The 21393-nt window shown below is 36.6% G+C and overlaps 1 long non-coding RNA gene across 1 annotated transcript in view; it reads left to right on the top strand.

The window, feature by feature from the left end:
- Positions 1-21393, top strand: part of LOC133617373 (uncharacterized) — a 155910-nt gene that overhangs the window by 76578 nt on the left and 57939 nt on the right. The gene's annotated exons all lie outside the window — the stretch shown is intronic.

The following is a 21393-nucleotide window of genomic DNA, read 5'->3' as shown; positions in this document are numbered from 1 at the left end:
AACATCTTTTTTTTTTGCAAGTAATCATTAACTTAGAATTTATTGGCAGCAACACATTGCAAAAAAGTTGGCACAGGGGCATTTTTACCACTGTGTTACATGGCCTTTCCTTTTAACAACACTCAGTAAACATTCGGAAACTGAGAAGACCAATTTTTGAAGCTTTTCAGGTGGAATTTTTTCCCATTCTCGCTTGATGTACAGCTTAAGTTGTTCAACAGACCGGGGGTCTCAGTTGTGGTATTCGACACTTCATATTGCACCACACATTTTCAATGGGAGACAGGTCTGGACTACAGGCAGGCCAGTCTGGTACCCGCACTCTTTTACTATGAAGCCACGCTGTTGTTGCACGTGGCTTGGCAATGTCTTGCTGAAATAAGCAGGGGCGTCCATGATAATGTTCATCAGTCAACTCATTGGTGTTAATTTTCAATCTATCAAGATAAACAAATTATATCAAAATCAAATTACACTATGTTATTTTTGTAGTTTGCTCATTTTCCTCGACTGGTATGTGGTTTTGTACATATGTATCATCATCTACAAAGATACACATAATTGCTATTCTGACATCCAGTGGACACATTTTGAACTGCAGTTTCTTTCATTCCAATATTTCAGGTTAATTTTTATACTTAGCAAACTCATCCCGAGGGCCGGATAAAACCTGTTCACCGGCCTCGGGCCGTACGTTTGACACCCCTTGTCCTAAACCCTCGCACTATTGATGCTAATTGATCGTACCAGTCTTGTACGGACGGCGAGAGTTGTCCAGTCCTTTATAACGATTGTCCACAATGCATGGACGTAAATTCCCACACAGTGGGGAAAACATGCTGGGCGAGGAAGACAGGAGAGAGCAGATTCACCTCAAGTCGGGAGGAAGCACATACCCTTCGGCGATGGCTATAATTAATATAATTGAATTGCAATAATCAACTGGGGGACTGGCCTTGTGCTCTGGAGGTATGATGATTAAACTGTTAGGCTCCAGTGAAGGGGTGACGTGGGACCCTGGGGAATTGGGGAATGGATCTAAAGGCAGACAATGTGGCTTCTATTTTTTCCATTAATTAGTCCCAGATCCATAAAACCTGTGAAAGACTTCAATTGTGAACCATCCCAGGCTCTCACTTACAGCCATTCATTATCACTGAATGGCCGTCATTTAAGCAGTACTCTGGTGCAGAATGAAGATGTCTCCAACGCTTCATTTGCAGTAAAAAAAAGGTCGGACGTCCTTGTCAGCTGTCAAAAGACGTCGCTGTTGCGTGAGGAGTATTTAACAGAAAATACGAAATGCCAAGTTTAGAATAATAAAGCACTGAGCAGCATAACTTTTGACCCAACGAAATGACTAAAGATGATAACCAGATGTTTGGTATGGAACATTAACCGAAGTGAGGGACTAGAGAGAGTAACTAAGTGAGAAACAGGAATGGTCTTATTTTCTATAATTATTAGAGGTAGAAATATTTGTCCACCTCACGATTCGATTCCAAATCTTTGGGTAACTATTCGATTGAGAATCAATACAGTTTTAGTACTGTATTATTTGTTGTATGAATTATATTTAAAAAAAATAAAAAAATAAAAACTGTTTATAGGTGTGGCAGTTCCTCTGCCGAGGGTTCCCCTGATCACCACACACTGCACGAGAGCCCCGATATTCTGGATTCATTCATGTTTTTATTTAGTCCACTCTGCGGCAACCGCACTCGACTTTTCAGCCCCAGTCTCTCTTGCTCTTCCTTGTGCTTTCGAGCGTGTCTTTTTCTCTCTTCAACTCCAACAACGTGTCTCGTGCCGGCTGCTGCTAATAAGGGCGACAGGTAACCAGCCCCAGCTGGGCAATCCACTCACCTGCCGCTGGCTTCGAGGCCAGTCCTTACACACCCCACAACAGGTTACAAAAGCTCTTCTTGACTGCGGATTAAATTACCAAAAATGATTCCCGGGCGCGACACCGCTGCTGCCTACTGCTGCCCACTGCTCTCCTCACCTCCCAGGGGGTGAACAAGGGGATGGGTCGAATGCAGAGGACAAATTTCACCACACCAAGTGTGTGTGTGACTATCATTGGTACTTTAACTTTAACATGAAAAATGTATTTAAAAAAACACACATATATATATATATATATATACACAAACATGTTTGTATATATATTTACAAAAATCAATGTTAATCTGATAAAAATGGAGACGTCGTGGCGCAGTTGGGAGTGTGGCCGTGCCAGCAACCTGAGTGTTCTTGGTTCAATCCCCGTCACGTCCGTTGTGTCCTTGAGCAAGACTTTTCACCCTTGCTCCTGATGGGTCGTGGTTAGGGCCTTGCATGGCATCTCCCACCATCAGTGTGATAATGGGTGAATGTGGAAATAGTGTCAAAGCGCTTTGAGTACCTTAAAGGTAGAAAAGCGCTATACAAGTATAACCCACTTACCATAAAGCATAAGAGTAAATAAATTAAACCCAATTCCAACCCAATGATAGCTTTACAATACTTAAGATAGTATGTATGTATGTAGAATGTACAAAGTAGGGTTGTACGTATACCGGTATTAGTATAGTACCGCGATACTAATGAATCATATTCAGTAATATACCGTCTCTGAAAAGTACCGGTCCGCCAAAATGTAAACAAACGCTATTGGTGGATCTACACCTAACAGCCATTGTAATGATACCAAGTACAGTAGCGTATCTAGTCGATACTACTATGTTTACGTCAATATTTTTTGGCATCACAACATCTTTTGCTTTTTTAAAAATTGTATTATGTTTATAAAGTCAGGAAATATGTCCCTGGACACATGAGGATTTTGAATATGAACAATGTATGATCCTGTAACTACTTGGTATCGGATTTATACCCAAATTTGTGGTATCATCCAAAACTAATGTAAAGTATCAAACAACAGAAGAATAAGTGATTATTACATTTTAACAGAAGTGTAGATAGAACATATTAAAAGAGAACTTAACAGTTAATAAACACGTAGATTAATAATTCATTTTCTACCACTTGTCCTTAATAATTTTGACAAAATAACAGAATGGAAAATGACACAAAATAATACTGCATGTGTCAGCAGCTGTCACACCCCGCCTCGGGTGAAGGTAATGTAACCTTTGCAAACCAGACTTTCAAACCAAGGATGGCAAGGCACGCAGTTGGTAACAGTTTACCAACATTTATTTACAACCCAAAGTGTCAAAGGGTAAACAACAACAAGAGGAAACAAAGCACCCAAAATCTGCAATAGTAATAAATAGAGGCAATATTAGTATAGTATATTATATATAGTAAATGTATATTCTAAATCAATTTCAAAGTCGCATGCGTTAAATAGGCCTAAATAATTAATCAAAATAAGCATATTAAAAATAATCAAATAATCAAAAGGTGAATCATCCATTATAACAAAATACATGTATTCACAATCAAAGGCCAATAATCAAATGCCAAAGTAAAGAATTAACTAATCAAAACAGATTTAGCAAAAATCAATTAGCAATCAACAAAACCCATTTAACCGGTTACAACTAAACATAATCTCATCATCAAAATAATCACCTCAGTACAGAGAACCTCCTCTGGCAGTGACAGACAGCAGACTGTCAGAAAAATGGCATTTTCCAACTTAAATAGCCCATAGCCCCTCCCACTAGCTGGGACCAATTTGGCAGGGGGGGGATTAAGAATGCTGTTCTTTTGTAAAATACACCATAAATCAGTGTTTTTCAACCTTTTCTGAGCCAAGGCACATTTTTTCATTGAAAAAATCCAGAGGCACACTGCGAGCAGAAAACATAAAAAAAATGAAACTCGGCAGCCGATATTGACAATAAAAAGTCGTTCTCGCATTTGTTGGACATGAATTCAAACCATAACCTTCACTATAGCTCTTGTCTCAAAGTAGGTGTACTGTCGCAACCTGTCACATCATGCTGTAACTTGTTTTGAGTTTTTTTGGTGTTTTCCTGTGTGGAGTGTTTTACAAACCCCGTTTCCATATGAGTTGGGAAATTGTGTTAGATGCAGAGGTGGGTAGTAACGCGCTACATTTACTCCGTTACATCTACTTGAGTAACTTTTGGGATAAATTGTACTTCTAAGAGTAGTTTTAATGCAACATACTTTTACTTTTACTTAAGTATATTTATAGAGAAGGAACGCTACTTTTACTCCGCTACTTTTATCTACATTCAGCTCGCTACTCGCTACTAATTTTTATCGATCTGTTAATGCACGCTTTGTTTGTTTTGGTCTGTCAGACAGACCTTCAAAGTGCCTGCCTTACTGGTGACGTTTCACTTCGTTCCACCAATCAGATGCAGTCACTGGTGACGTTGGACCAATCAAACAGAGCCAGGTGGTCACATGACCTGACTTAAACAAGTTGAAAAACTTATGGGGGTGTTACCATTTAGTGGTCAATTGTACGGAATGTGTACTGTACTGTGCAATCTAATAATAAAAGTTCCAATCAATCAATCAAAAGTGTGAAGGAAAAAAGATACTTTTTTATTCCAACCATACATCCCGTCAAAGGCCTAAAAACTGACCGCACATGAGGACGTTCCTGTCTTCACAATAAAAGTGCCGCTCCATCGCGCCTGCGCTTTCAAAACAGGAGTCTCCGAAAGCCAGCGCAAACAAGCTAGCAAGCTACGGAGTTTGACGCCAATATATTTCTTGTAAAGTGTATAAAAACGAATATGGAAGCTGGACAACTAAGATGCCAAAAACTCACCACTTTCATGTGGTATTAGACAGAAAGGAGGAACTTTTCTTCTCCTCCATCTGAAAACGTGGACGTTATCATCACGACTTTCTGATTCCAATCAATGCAAGTCATCAGAATCAGGTAATACACCAACTTATATTCTAGTCTTCATGAAAGAAAGGAATCTATATGTTAAACATGCATGTATATTCATTAAAACACCTTTAACATGTAAACAAAAACAGCAAAATAAATACATATAAATTATATACTGTATATATCAATGTATATGTATGTATATATCAATGTATATGTATGTGTGTATATATATATATATATATATACAGTATATATATATATATATATATATATATATACAGTATATATATATATATATATATATATATATATATATATATACAGTATATATATATATATATATATATATATACAGTATATATATATATATATATATATATATATATATATGATATGAGTGTGTATGTTACTCATCAGTTACTCAGTACTTCAGTAGTTTTTTCACAACATACTTTACTTTTACTCAAGTAAATATTTGGGTGACTACTCCTTACTTTTACTTGAGTAATAAATCTCTAAAGTAACAGTACTCTTACTTGAGTACAATTTCTGGCTACTCTACCCACCTCTGGTTAGATGTAAATATAAACGGAATGCAATGATTTGCAAATCCTTTTCAACCCATATTCAGTTGAATGCACTACAAAGACAAGATATTTGATGTTCAAACTCATAAACTTTATTTTTTTTTGCAAATAATAATTAACTTAGAATTTCATGGTTGCAACACGTGCCAAAGTAGTTGGGAAAGGGCATGTTCACCACTGTGTTACATGACCTTTCCTTTTAACAACACTCAGTAAACATTTGGGAACTGAGGAGACACATTTTTTTAAGCTTCTCAGGTGGAATTCTTTCCCATTCTTGCTTGATGTACAGCTTAAGTTGTTCAACAGTCCGGGGGTCTCCGTTGTGGTATTTTAGGTTTCATAATGCGCCACACATTTTCAATGGGAGACAGGTCTGGACTACAGGCAGGCCAGTCTAGTACCCGCACTCTTTTACTGTGAAGCCACGTTGATGTAACACGTGGCTTGGCATTGTCTTGCTGAAATAAGCAGGGGCGTCCATGGTAACGTTGCTTGAATGGCAACATATGTTGCTCCAAAACCTGTATGTATCTTTCAGCATTAATGGCGCCTTCACAGATGTGTAAGTTACCCATGTCTTGGGCACTAATACACCCCCATACCATCACAGATGCTGGCTTTTCAACTTTGCACCTATAACAATCCGGATGGTTCTTTTCCTATTTGGTCCGGAGGACACGACGTCCACAGTTTCCAAAAACAATTTGAAATGTGTACTCGTCACACCACAGAACACTTTTCCACTTTGTATCAGTCCATCTTAGATGAGCTCAGGCCCAGCGAAGCCGACGGCGTTTCTGGGTGTTGTTGATAAACGGTTTTCGCCTTGCAAAGGAGAGTTTTAACTTGCACTTAAAGATATAGCGACCAACTGTAGTTACTGACAGTGGGTTTCTGAAGTGTTCCTGAGCCCATGTGGTGATATCCTTTACACACTGATGTTGCTTGTTGATGCAGTACAGCCTGAGGGATCGAAGGTCACGGGCTTAGCTGCTTACGTGCAGTGATTTCTCCAGATTCTCTGAACCCTTTGATGATATTACGGACCGTAGATGGTGAAATCCCTAAATTCCTTGCAATAGCTGGTTGAGAAAGGTTTTTCTTAAACTGTTCAACAATTTGCTCACACATTTGTTGACAAAGTGGTGACCCTCGCCCCATCCTTGTTTGTGAGTGACTGAGCATTTCATGGAATCTACTTTTATACTCAATCATAGCACCCACCTGTTCCTAACTAGCCTGCACACCTGTGGGATGTTCCAAATAAGTGTTTGATGAGCATTCCTCAACTTTATCAGTATTTATTGCCACCTTTCCCAACTTCTGTGTCACGTGTTGCTGGCATCAAATTCAGAAGTTAATGATTATTTGCAGAAAAAAAATGTTTATGAGTTTGAACATCAAATATGTTGTCTTTGTCGCATATTCAACTGAATATGGGTTGAAAAGGATTTGCAAATCATTGTATTCCGTTTATATTTACATCTAACACAATTTTCCAACTCATATGGAAACAGGGTTTGTAGTTCTTGTCTTGCGCTCCTATTTTGGTGTTGATTGTCATGTACAGATGTACTTTATGGACGCCGTCTGCGCCACACGCTGTAAGTCTTTGCTGTCGTCCAACATTCTGTTTTTGTTTACTTTGCAGCCAAGTTCAGTTTTAGTTTAATTTTGCAGAGCCATCCTTAAGCTTCAATGCACTCGCCTTTTGTTTAATTTTGATTTTAGCATTAGATGCATTTTTACCTGCACACTGCCTCCCGCATATTGTGATCAGGACAAACCGTGTTCCCGACATCTACAAAGCAATTAGCTACCTGCTGCCACCTACTGATATGCCGAGCTCTAGACAATACGGACACTCAACAACGGCACATTATTTGCGGATTATAATTACTGGTTTGCTTAAAATATTTTTAACCCGATTAGGTGAAATTACATAATGTCACACGGCACACCAAAACAATATCTCACGGTACACTAGTGTGCCGCGGCAGAGTGGTTGAAAAACACTGCCATAAATAACCATCACACATCTAAAAGTATTCTCACATAGTAGTTTTGCAATTGCAGATCAGTCATTTTTGTATAGGCTTGGATAACATAACTTTTGTAACACCCAGCTTTTGAGAACCCTGGCTCGGCCCAAATTAGGCCTAATTAGTCAAGGCAGGTGTGTTCACTTTTATAAATCCCTCAGCCCCACCCTGACTCTTTTAGCCAACCATTCAGAGTTATGGTGAGTGACAGGTTATAATTTGTTTGAGTGCGTGCTTTTTACTGACTAAAAAATATGCTTCTCACTTGACTAACAAGATTGAATGTTTGTAGTTTGTCCATGTTGAGCTCCCTAACAAATGTGCAAGGTTTGAGAGGAAGTTTAAGGGTAAACTTTGGCTAAATTAGGAGCTTTTGTTTGCTTACTTACTACTAAAAGACACTATTTTATTTAAGGACAAACTTGCAATAATAAACATATGTTTAATGCACCGTACATTTTGTTATTGTTAAAATAAAGCCAATAATGCAATTTTTTGTGGTCCTCCTTTGTTTAGAAAAGTACCGGAAAAGTATCGGTACCAAAATATTGGTATTGGGACAACAATCGTACCAAACAATTGAGAAGACATACGAATACAATACCAAAAAATAAACTAATTATAATAGCAACAGTGTCAGTAATATTAATATCAACAATAGCAGTTCAATGTAATTAATAACATTTTCTATTATTTAATAAAAAATGCGGATAATTTATGGATTTTTTTCTCCACTATAACAGACATAGTAAAATAGTTAAAAAACAAAAAAATAAAATAAACTAGCAAATATACATCTCATGGATTTTAATAAAAAAGGGTATTATTTTTTTTGCCCCAAAAATTCCAGACTAAGTCGCTACATTTTTCTTTCACTTTGGACCCTTTGGCTTATAAGACCGTGCGGATAATTTATGGATTTTTTTTCCACTATAACAGACATAGTAAAATAGTTAAAAAACAAAAAAATAAAATAAACTAGCAAATATACATCTCATGGATTTTAATAAAAAAGGGTATTAGTTTTTTTGTACCAAAAATTCCAGACTAAGTCGCTACATTTTTCTTTCACTTTGGACCCTTTGGCTTATAAGACCATGCGGATAATTTATGGATTTTTTCTCTACTATAACAGACATAGTAAAATAGTTAAAAAAATAAATAAATAAAATAAACTAGCAAATATACATCTCATGGATTTTAATAAAAAAGGGTATTATTTTTTTTGTACCAAAAATTCCAGACTAAGTCGCTACATTTTTCTTTCACTTTGGACCCTTTGGCTTATAAAACCGTGCGGATAATTTATGGATTTTTTCTCCACTATAACAGACATAGTAAAATAGTTAAAAAAAACAAAACAAAATAAACTAGCAAATATACATCTCATGGATTTTAATAAAAAAGGGTATTATTTTTTTGTACCAAAAATTCCAGACTAAGTCGCTACATTTTTCTTTCCCTTTGGACCCTTTGGCTTATAAGACCGTGCGGCTAATTTATGGATTTTTTCTCCACTATAACAGACATAGTAAAATAGTTAAAAAACAAAACAAAAAAATAAACTAGCAAATATACATCTCATGGATTTTAATAAAAAAGGGTATTACTTTTTTTGTACCAAAAATTCCAGACTAAGTCGCTACATTTTTCTTTCACTTTGGACCCTTTGGCTTATAAGACCGTGCGGATAATTTATGGATTTTTTCTCCACTATAACAGACATAGTAAAATAGTTAAAAAACAAAAAAATAAAATAAACTAGCAAATATACATCTCATGGATTTTAATAAAAAAGGGTATTATTTTTTTTGTACCAAAAATTCCAGACATAGTCGCTACATTTTTCTTTCACTTTGGACCCTTTGGCTTATAAGACCATGCGGATAATTTATGCATTTTTTCTCCACTATAACAGACATAGTAAAAATTGTTAAAAAAACAAAAAAAATAAAATAAACTTGCAAATATACATCTCATGGATGAGTTTACTCACTGCAGGTGTTGCTTCCATTTGCAGGAAGGGATTGAAAAAAAAAAATACATTCCCAACCGGTGTGCCGCGTTCGTCTTCCAGCTGTCCATAGCGTATCTACTTGTATGGGTTCTTCATTCAACACTCCAAGCAACGTTTGTAAGTTTTACAATATAACTAAAACGGTTTGTACTGACTAAACCATCCGATGTGTGATGTCTGTTGAAGTGTTTTCATGCATATTTTTACGCACTATGGTAATGTAAGGAAGCCAGCGTTGTTAGCATTAGCTAATATTCCTTCTTTGGCTATTTTTAAGACCCTTCTTAAAACCCATTTTTATTCACTGGCTTTTAACCCAGCATTTTAGACTTTGAACTGTTTTTAGCTTTTAACTTTTTGAACTGTTTTTAACTTTTAAACTGTTTTTATCTAACAGGGTAATTTATATTTGCTTTTTAAATGTGTATTTTTATTTCTGTTTTAAATGTTGTTTTTTAGTCTGTCCTTTGCCTCCATTTATTTGTGGTGTACAGCCCTTTGTTTTTCAACTGTGCTTGTCTTTAAAGGGCTTTATAAATAAAGTTGGTATGGTATGGTTTGGTATATGCTAACACATTTACGAGTGTGTTAGTATTATTAACTTACAATGGCATTCTGTTTATATTGTTTCAGCTTCACAAATTATTTAGTAAATTCACCAAAACTTCACCGTGGAGTTATTGAGTCTGTTTAGCTGATTGAAGAGTTAGATTTTGCAGCTAGTGGGTCCATGACGATGACTTCTGTTTTGTTTAATCTATCGTTTTACTGCCGTGTTACAGACATTGTATAGAAACAAATAAGGCATGTAAATACACATTGACAGCATCTTTCTGTGTAAATAACTCATCCCACAACATATATCTGTGGCTTATAGTCTGGTGTGGCTAATATATAGAAACATATATATTTTTTCTAATATTTAGTTGGTGCGGCTCTATAGTCCGGAAAATACGGTATTGAATTAAAAAAAAAATCTATTCTCCAAAATTATGAATCAATTTAGAAACTAATAAACAAAAATCACAATTTATGTGGGAATCTATTTTTTTAGCCCCCCTAATGGTGCAAGTGTCTATTTTGTAAACATATACATTGCATTCTTGCCTTTGGTTTGAAAACCTTTCTTTTTTTATGTTGCCTGTTTGAGAACTAAGGCTGCAAGAATGTATTGATTAAAACCATTCAATTTGTTCGTCCTCGCTTCAATGATTCATTTGTTGAGTTTAATAAAAAAAAAGTATATATACCGCGTGTATGTATATATATATATATATATATATATATATATATATATATATATATATATATATATATATATATATATATATATATATATATATACTGTATAAAATCCATACTCCATGGAGTTAACATAACTTAAAATATACAAACATTATTTCTGCAATGGTGAGGTGGCCTGTGTATGTGTGGTGGGACCAGTGGAGTGCAGAGAGAATGAAGAGGAAGAAAAGAGAGCAAAGAGCCCAAAGAAGACAAGATAAACTGTCAAAAGTTGTGCGATTAATTTCAAACTAAAAAAGAAACAACTTGGTGAAATGTTAGCACTGTCAAACTGAGCTGGCATTTCACAATAGCACTACACCGACAATGCAACGTGTTAAAGTTCATATTTAAGTGCGGCAAACAAGGAGAAACAAGGTAAAAGTCTAGTTTGGCAGCCAATGCCACCTTATTTGCTTGACTTACATAGCAAATGTATTATTCAAACACACTGGGTGTGGTGACATGTGTCTTCTGCATTCGACCCATCCCCATGTTCACCCCCGGGTAGGTGAGGGGAGCAGTGAGCAGCAGCGTGCGCTGCGATCGGGAATCATTTTGGTGATTTTTAACCCCCAATTCCAACCCTTGATGCTGAGTGCCAAGCAGGGAGGCAATGGGTCCCATTTTTATAGTCTTTGGTATGACTCGGCCGGGGTTTGAACTCACAACCTCCCAGTCTCAGGGCGGACTCTCTTACCACAAGGCCACTGAGCTGGTCATGTATGTATAATGTTACACATCTGGAAAAAAATGCACGGTATCTGTATACAGCCCCCCTGCTAAAATAGCCCATCTGTGACTTCACACGCTGCTCATGCAGACAGCAAGTGTAAGGAGCTTTTAAATTATTAGTGTGCCGAGCACCGCTGTAGCGGTCTCTTCATAATCTCTGATTAAAACTCCTCTTGACGTCTTTGTTGTACTGTCGCTACGTCGGAACGCTATTGTCTCGCTTTGCCACGGACCACAAATGTGCATGTATTTCTTCAGGAAGATTACAAAACATGGCACATTGTCTTAAATCCTGTTTGTAGTATAGTTTATCTCTCTCTCTCTCTCCCAGTCTTGCATTGTGTTGTTATTTGAGTTTGTGTGTGTGTGTTCTTGTATTTCTACCCTTCTTGAGACATCAACAAGGAAAAGTACCTTCCATATGAGGACCGGTGAACAAGTTAGGACCGAAATCATGGTCGCAATAAGGGAAACCATTGCATCTAAGAGAGAGCCAAATACTAGAGTCCGTGAACATTGCTCCAAAGTCAGGATTTTTTGTTGATTTAATGTGCATGCAAAAGTAAACATTGACAGGTGCAAAGGCAACAATATATGATAAAACAAGACGGCAGCTAAAGAAGGACTTCCCTATTCATCCCCGAAAAAAAACGGCAGGTGAACAGCTGAATTTACCACTTCCGGTGCTGATGTAAGACAACCCGCGTCCCATATGTGACCATAGGATGAAGAAATACACTACGGTACTAAGACTCTAGTGGCCATTAACAGTTGGCTTCTACAGCTGGGTTGCCCAAAGTGCGGCACAGGGACCATCTGTGGTTCATAACTCGTTTGTCATCGGCTTTAAACACATAACAAAAAACTAAAAATAGAAATCTCCTTTACACCTCTGGTGGTGAAATCTATCAAAATTAGGGTGGTTCCAAAAAGGAGGGATTTTTCAAATTGACTGTCGGTTTTAAAAGTGCTCCCCCTCTGGTCAACATATGAAATAACAAGTGTGTGTAAAAATTTGAGGTGCTCCCGCTCTGGCCAACATGTGTATTAAGTGTGTGTAAGAAATTGAAATGCGCCCCCTTTGGCCAAAATTAATTTAAAAAACTAATAATAATACATCTGTACATAGAGACATACTGTAATAACTTGAAGTAAATAATGAAGATTAAAAAACAATTACAAATAAAAATAAAAATAAATTAACTAAAGGGGGTCTTTTTCCCACAATGTGTCGACTTTTTTCTTCTAACATTGGGAACAATTTCTCATATTCTTTGTTTCTGTAATGTTGCAATATTGTCTCGTAAAATTATTACTTTTGTATGTAGTATTACTTTTTAATGCAAAATGGTGACATTTGTCATATCAAAATACGACTTATCACAATATTGCCAATTTTTGTTGTTCTTGTAAAATAGTGACACATTTTGAGTAAAAATGCCTTTTGTCATAATTTTGCCAAGTAACATTTTGATTATTATAATATTGCCACAATTTTAGGCTTTTCTTGTAAAATTGCGACTTTTAAGTAAAATTCCAACTTTTATTTTGCCAAGTAAAATTCCGATTATTACTATTTGATTGCCAACATTTTTAAGTTTTCTTATAAAATTGTGACTTTTGTCGATTAAAATTACGACTATTTTCATAAAATTGCCAACTATTTAAGCTTTTCTTGTAAAATTGCGACTGTTATTGAGTAAAATTCCAACTTTTATCATAACATTGCACAAATGTTTTTCTTGTAAAATGTTGACTTACATTATTATAACACTGCCAAAATTCTTAAATTGTTCTTGTGAAATTGTGTGTATATATATATATATATATATATATATATATATATATATATGTGTGTGTGTGTGTGTGTGTGTGTGTGTATATATAGACAGACTGTAACAACTTGAAGTAAATAATGAAGATTAAAAACTATTGCAAATGAAAAATGTAAATACATTAACTATAAGCAGTTTTTTTCTCACAATGTGTCAATTTATTTCTTATAAAATTGGGAACAATATCTTGTATTCATTCTGTTTTTGTAATATTGCAATATTTTCTCTTAAAATTATTACTTTTTTTATGTGAAATTATTTTCTAATGCAAAATGGTGACATTTGTCATGTAAAATTCTGACATCATAATATTGCCAATGTTTTTGTTTTTAAAATAGTGACATTTTTTGAGTAAAATGATGACTTTTGTCATCATTTTGCCGAGTAAAATTCCGATCAGTATTATAATATTGCCAGCATTTTAAAATGTTCTTATAAATTGTGACTTTTGAGTAAAAGTACAACTCTTTTCATAAAATTGCCAACATTTTAAATTTTACTTGTAAAACTGCGACTTTTATCATAATATTGCACAAATGTTTAGTTTTTCTTGCAACATTTTGACTGAATTACGACTTTTATTATATCACTGCCAAAATGTTAAGTTTTTCTTGTGAAATTGTGACCTTTTTCTTGTGAAATTCCAACTTATTTTTCACAACATGCTTTTTTTATATTTGCATAGTATGTATATATTATTAATGTTGTAAATACAAGTCTTTATATATCTAGAAAGCGTGGTCCTAAATAGGTAGGCATTTTTCGGAGGTATCAAGAAGGTGACAAATACGTGTGTGTGTGTGTGTGTGTGTGTGTGTGTGTGTGTGTGTGTGTGTGTGTGTGTGTGTGTGTGTGTGTGTGTGTGTGTGTGTGTGTGTGTGTGTGTGTGTGTGTGTGTGTGTGTGTGACTTGCTGCATGAACAGCACTCAATGTGACAGCGAGCGAGAGGTGCAGGCTGGTGTAATGAAACCCATAATTACAGGGTGAGAGATGGGTATTGTTGATGCGATTGACAAGTCCCTTTCACTCATGAGTGCGCTTTTTCCTGTCAGAGGTCTGCTGTGTTGTTTTGGGGTGCCGGCGCTCATTTTACTGCCGTGTGAACACAACACAAAGACACGGCTCTGCGGGGAAGGATTTGCATTACATTGATATGATAGGCTCCGTTGTCGCGCATGGCGGATTCCCTCGGCTGATTTACATGATGTCCTTTATCGGCAGCCATTTTGCTCCATCAAGGAGTGGCATCGGGATTCTGGGAGGTCGGACGAAATGGGAAAACTGGAACAGAATTTTTAAAATTGGTGAATGGTAAGCGAGGTCGAAACCGAACGTTGTTGGGTGTGCACACCGGCATACGGAGACACAACAGCTAAGGAAAGAGGCGCTAGTTTAGAAGCTGAATGATCTGTTAATGTATTCAAAGATCATTTTGAGCCTGAATCCCACCTGTACTTAACATTCTTGATCTGGATAGCTACCAGATCTTTATGGATGCTTGTCTCATCTACAAAGTTTTAAATGGATTCATTCAGAGGAATAACAGTGAAGGACGGAGAACTAGGGCCTTGTCCGGAGGCAGTGGCGGGCCGTGCATTTCCCACCTAGGCCTCCAGTGATGTCAGACTTCAATGATGACCTCTCAAAATACCATAATTGATGTCACCACACGACCATTGCTGGAGAAATACTATACAGGAACACATTTACGCACTACTGCGCATTGTACAAAACGGGTTATTTTCTGGCGCATTTAAAAATCAATAAACCCCCATCAGCAATTAAAACATATCTTGGGTGGTACTGTCAAAATTTGAATTGCAAAAAACATATTAAACGTGAAAAAAGTAAGAAATAAAATATCTGAAATCACATTTCATCGACAGCTGAGCTAGCATCCGGGGTTGGCCGACATAGTCTCTTAACATGTCGTTTCTCTTTAAATATCCTTCTAGAAAATGGCCTTGCAAATATATGTGTTGTCTTGTCTAATCATAAAAGATGAAGACGAAGCATGTTGGCTGAGTTCTTAAAGTTTACTCCACAGCGTGCTCATCAATAACATCAAACAAACCGGGCGACTGTGTATGCTCTTCATTACTGTGGCATTCTGGGTAATGGAGTTCTTATGTTACCTAGCTCATAACATCACTATATATATCTGCCTAAGGCCAGCGAGAAGGCCTTACTGACAACAACTTGTGATCTATATGGCAATGACAATTATCTATCAACTGTATGTGCCCGTTCACTTACAGTGCACAGACGCCCGCATTGTTGATTCTGAAGGCCCCGGCAGATTTGGTACAGCATGGCAACATAAGCTAATTCTAATTTGATACAAACTCTATAACCTAAAAACAACAGTGCTGGAACGAGCATAATATGACATGAAGAGAATATGAACACTTTTAGATATTTAGGGAAAATAAATTAAAAATGACTTATTTTTAATTATGATCATGATTTCTGGTTATGTTTGGCCAGCACACTGCAAAAAGTCAGTTTTCAAAAACAAGAAAAAAAATACAAAAATGAGGGGTATTTTATTTGAACTAAGCAAAATTATCTGCCAATAGAACAAGAAAATTCGGCTTGTCAAGACTTTCCAAAACAAGTAAAATTAGCTAACCTCAATGAACCCAAAAATACCTTAAAATAAGTATATTATCACTAATAACAAGTGCACTTTTCTTGATAGAAAAAAAAGGGACCTTTTTGCTCAACATGTTGGAAAATATTCTTCAATGAAGTAAATGCTTGTGCCATTATCTTGACATATTGATATGCGCTCGGCATTACATTTCTTGAAATCAGCAAACTTATACTAAAAACTAATTTATTGTTCTTAATGGAAAGGCAACAAGGCAACCGCTTGTTACTCTCGGGGTCGACTAGCCGCTCAAGCAAATCATATGGTCTAAAAATGCATTTTTCCATCAATAACATGACATCATCGCGCCAAGTGCGTGCTCTTTCAGTCAATTAGTGCACATATATACAGCCCGGCTCCCGGCCAAAATTGTTTTAATTGTAATTTTGAGGAATTTATCTGAATGTGCATGAACTATTTCTGTTCAAAATTGTTAGAAATGTCAAATGTTAAACGTTTAAATATCAACTGTCAGTTTACTCAGTGGCCTAGTGGTTAGAGTGTCCGTCCTGAGATCGGTAGGTTGGGAGTTCAAATCCCGGCCGAGTCATACCAAAGACTATAAAAATGGGACCCATTACCTCCCTGCTTGGCACTCAGCATCAAGGGTTGGAATCACCAAAATGATTCCCGGGCGCAGCCACCGCTGCTGCCCACTGCTCCCCTCACCTCCCAGGGGGTGATCAAGGGTGATGGGCCAAATGCAGAGAATAATTTCGCCACACCTAGTGTGTGTGTGACAATCATTGGTACTTTAACTTTAACTTTAACTTTACTGTACTGTGCCAACTGTGTTACTATATGAGTACGTGTTTTCTATTGTTTCATTGAAAATAAAACAGCAAAGTCCATTTGGCTGTCATCTGTTTTAATTATGAGACACAATTGTGTCAAAGTCATGATTTTTTTTTTCATGCTTGAAGTAAGAAATTATTACTTTAAAAAAGTAGTTTTATACTTGTGAGTGTTGATGACACAGCTTTGTAACAGTTGGCATTCTTGTTTCAAGCATGTTTTACTCAATATAGGTCATCAAATCTCAGCAACAAGCTGTAATATCTTACTGAGATCATTTAAGACCAAAACACTTAAAACAAGTAAAACACTCTAACATAAAATCTGCTTCGTGAGAAGAATTATCATATCAGACAGGAAATAAGAAAATATCACCCTTATTTGAGATATTTAATCTTACTTAGATGTCAGTTTTTGCAGTGCAGAGAAGGCCTTGCTGGCCCTGACGGCACACTACTGTCCAGAGGTGATTGCAATACACCAAGACGTAGAACACAATTCGGTTAAATGGTCACCTCGGGAAGAGGAACGCAATCCTGGAATAAGTTGCCCACACACATTAGAGACTGTGATAACGATCCACTTAAAAAAAAACAAAAAACTTAAACACTCGCTAAAAAAAAATCTGACATGCACCCATTACACCATTAAAGGCCTACTGAAATGCGATTTTCTTATTTAAACGGGGATAGCAGGTGCATTCTATGTGTCATACTTGATCATTTCGCAATATTGCCATATTTTTGCTGAACGTATTTAGTAGAGAACATCGACGATAAAGTTTGCAACTTTTGGTCGCTGATAAAAAAGCCTTGCCTGTACCGGAAGTAGCAGACAAATATGCGCATGACGTCACAGGTTGTGGAGCTCCTCACATCCGCTCATTGTTTACAATCATGGCCACCAGCAGCGAGAGCGATTCGGACCGAGAAAGCGACGATTGCCCCATTAATTTGAGCGAGGATGAAAGATTTGTGGATGAGGAAAGTGAGAGTGAAGGACTAGAGGGCAGTGGGATCGATTCAGATAGGGAAGATGCTGTGAGAGGCGGGTGGGACCTGATATTCAGCTGGGAATGACTAAAACAGTAAATAAACACAAGACATATATATACTCTATTAGCCACAACACAACCAGGCTTATATTTAATATGCCACAAATTAATCCCGCATAACAAACACCTCCCCCCTCCCGTCCATATAACCCGCCAATACAACTCAAACACCTGCACAACACACTAAATCCCACAGCCCAAAGTACTGTTCACCTCCCCAAAGTTCATACAGCACATATATTTCCCCAAAGTTACGTACGTGACATGCACATAGCGGCACGCACGTACGGGCAAGCGATCAAATGTTTGGAAGCCGCAGCTGCATGCGTACTCACGGTACCGTGTCTGCGCATCCAACTCAAAGTCCTCCTGGTAAGAGTCTCTGTTGTCCCAGTTCTCCACAGGCCAATGGTAAAGCTTGACTGTCATATTACGGGAATGTAAACAATGAAACACTGGCTGTGTTTGTGTTGTTGCTGCAGTCGGCCGCAATACACCGCTTCCCACCTACAGCTTTCTTCTTTGCTGTCTCCATTGTTCATTGAACAAATTGCAAAAGATTCACCAACACAGATGTCCAGAATACTGTGGAATTTTGCGATGAAAACAGACGACTTAATAGCTGGCCACCATGCTGTCCCAAAATGTTCTCTACAATCCGTGAAGTCACGCACTGACGTCATCATACCGAGACGTTTTCAGCAGGATATTTCGTGCAAAATTTAAAATTGCACTTTAGTAAGCTAACCCGGCCGTATTGGCATGTGTTGCAATGTTAAGATTTCATCATTGATATATAAACTATCAGACTGCGTGGTCGGTAGTAGTGGGTTTCAGTAGGTCTTTAAGTCCATTTTTAAAGATCGAGAAACCAGTTCTCTTGGGAAATGTACTTGCTTTTAAACTGAATTATCACTTATTTGTTTTTAATTATTTTTGGCCTGTTGTGGTATGACTGCTGTTGTGCTGTTGTATTGTCTTGTTGTAATCATTATTGTAACTTTGTTTGTGCCGCCCTCTTTGCCAGGTCGCTCTTGAAAACGAGATTTTGATCTCAATGACTCTTTACTTGGTTAAATAAAGGAAATTGAATAACTAAAAACGTACATACATTTACTTTGGAACACATTTTGTTCCACTCACTGAAGGGCCGTACCTTTTTCAGAACCATTGTTTGCTCACGAGTACATACTCCACATTTTAAAAGCACACTGATAATAAGTAAAATGCAGCTATGCGGAACTACAATTAATTTGAAGTAATCATCATAGTCTTGCAAGCACTGTACCCATGACAACCAAGGTTGTTTAAAATGAGTCATATCTACAGCTAAAATTGGACATATGTGGAGGGAAAAGGCTGTTTTATTCTTATAAAACCCTGTCAAATCACTGGGCATAACTATGTGTAGATATGCCATAATCACAATTCGGTTTCTACCTCAGGGTTTGTTTTCATTTTTGCAACATCTACAGTTTAAACAGTCCTAAATATTTTTAAATTTGAGCATACATAACTTTTGCCTTCTTAGCACTATCGCAAGCATGGATGCATATGTTTTTTTCAAACCGATACTGATATATTTCTATCTCAGGGCATCCAACCCATTGCAAATGGACTACTCATTAAAGTGTTAAAAAATGTATTATTTTTTCACTGTTTACTTTTAACACAATAATCTCGAGATCAACTTCAGATCTATCTGTCAATTATAAGTTTTATTGTCGTTTGTTTTTTGTATGTTGTAGGCCCTCCTTTAAAAAACAACAAAAAAAAACAGCTCAGTTTTTTATATGGCAAACACAAAATATGCAACATTTTCCCCAAAAAAATATCTCAAAGTTGAATATTTAATTTGACGTAATTGGAGCCTTGAATAGGTCAATAATTCATAATGATATTTTGATTAATTATTATTTTTTGAGCAATGACACTTAAAAACAAATCACGCTAAAATTATTGGGGATCCAAAAGGGTCCTACTCATTAAAGTGTTAAAAAATAAATTATATCTTTTTTTTACTGTTTACTTTAAACACAGTCATCTCAAGATCAGCTTCAGATCTATCCGTCAATTATAAGTTTTATTGTTGTTAATGTTTTTTGTTTATTTGCTTTAGGCCCTTCTTAAAAAAACAAAAAAAAACAGCTCAGTTTTTTATATGGCAAACACAAAATATGCAACATTTTCCCTGAAAAAATATCTCAAAGTGGAATATCTAATATGACGAAGTTGGAGCCTTGAATAGGTCAATAATTCATAATAACATTGATTTTGATTCATTATTATTTTTTATTTTATTAAATTTTTTTGTATTAGAGTAAATATTGCAACATTGTCTTGTTAAATTTCACCTGTTTGCTCTTTTATACCACTTTTTATGTGTTTAATTTTTTTCAATCGTATTTTTAAAATGTGCCATGGGTAGGGATAATACTTGAAACCGATTTTCCCGGTTGTTCGATAAGAAAAGAACCGAGTCCTCGAACTCAAATCCCTTTTTGAGAACCGGTACCCGTTATCGAGACCACTATAGTAAAGAAAAATAGTTGTTTTTTTATTCGAATCTCTGGGAACGAATCCCGTCCCGACCAGAAATGCCCCTTGGGACATCACAAGAAATGACGTCACGTAGCTCAGTCATTAAGTGCAGATAGCGAAAGCAGCAAAAACAATGGACCGGAAAAAGCGCTCCAAGGTGTAATAAAGTTCAAAACAAAAGGTATAATCCAATGAATAACTTTACTGAGAGATTTGAGCAGGGTACAAACACATGACGAACACTTTTACGACCAACCGGAAACATAGCAACCAGGCTCGCAACGCACCTCCTTTACGGCAGCTGTCGCAACGTTCTTAAAGCAACCGCAGCACATACCGTATTTTTCGGAGTATAAGTCGCACCGGGGTATAAGTCGCACCTGCCGAAAATGCATAATAAAAAAGGAAAAAAAACATATAAGTCGCACTGGAGCCCAAACTATCAAAAATCAATACATATATACACAACATATATAACATGATGTCCCTTTTTTAACTTTTGTTTTTCTTTCCTTGTAAACAAAACAAAATCACACTATATGTGTTGTCTGTCTAATTATAAATAACGCAGACCAGGCGTGTTGGCCGAGTTCTTGACGTTTACTTTCACAGCGTGCTCATAACCTCATTCTTAGCTGCCGGGTGACGACATGTAACAACACGTTTCGGGGCTACCGCGCATGCTCGTCACTCCCGTTGCATGCTGGGTAGTGTAGTTGTTATATTCCCTAGCTCATAACATCACATATTTCCCCATATAAAGAAATAATGTTAACTCAATAAAATGTATTTCTTTTTTTAGCTTTAACTTTTCATTTTTTAGCATTGTAACCACATTTGCAAACAACTTTTCTCTTCATAGAATTGTCTTTCAATAAAGTAATAAAGTGCACAAATGTCAAAGCATCATAACAAACAGTTATGTCAAATAGCAGCAGAAGTGCACTTTTTGGAGAGCTGTATTATTTTCAGTTTTGTGCCCAAGGGACTGATTTTATTTAACACTATATTA

This window comes from Nerophis lumbriciformis, linkage group LG16 (genome assembly GCF_033978685.3).
Source record: "Nerophis lumbriciformis linkage group LG16, RoL_Nlum_v2.1, whole genome shotgun sequence".
Lineage (NCBI taxonomy): Eukaryota > Metazoa > Chordata > Actinopteri > Syngnathiformes > Syngnathidae > Nerophis > Nerophis lumbriciformis.
The sequence above is the reverse complement of the archived record's forward strand: the minus strand, read 5'-3'. Positions and strand labels throughout refer to the sequence as shown.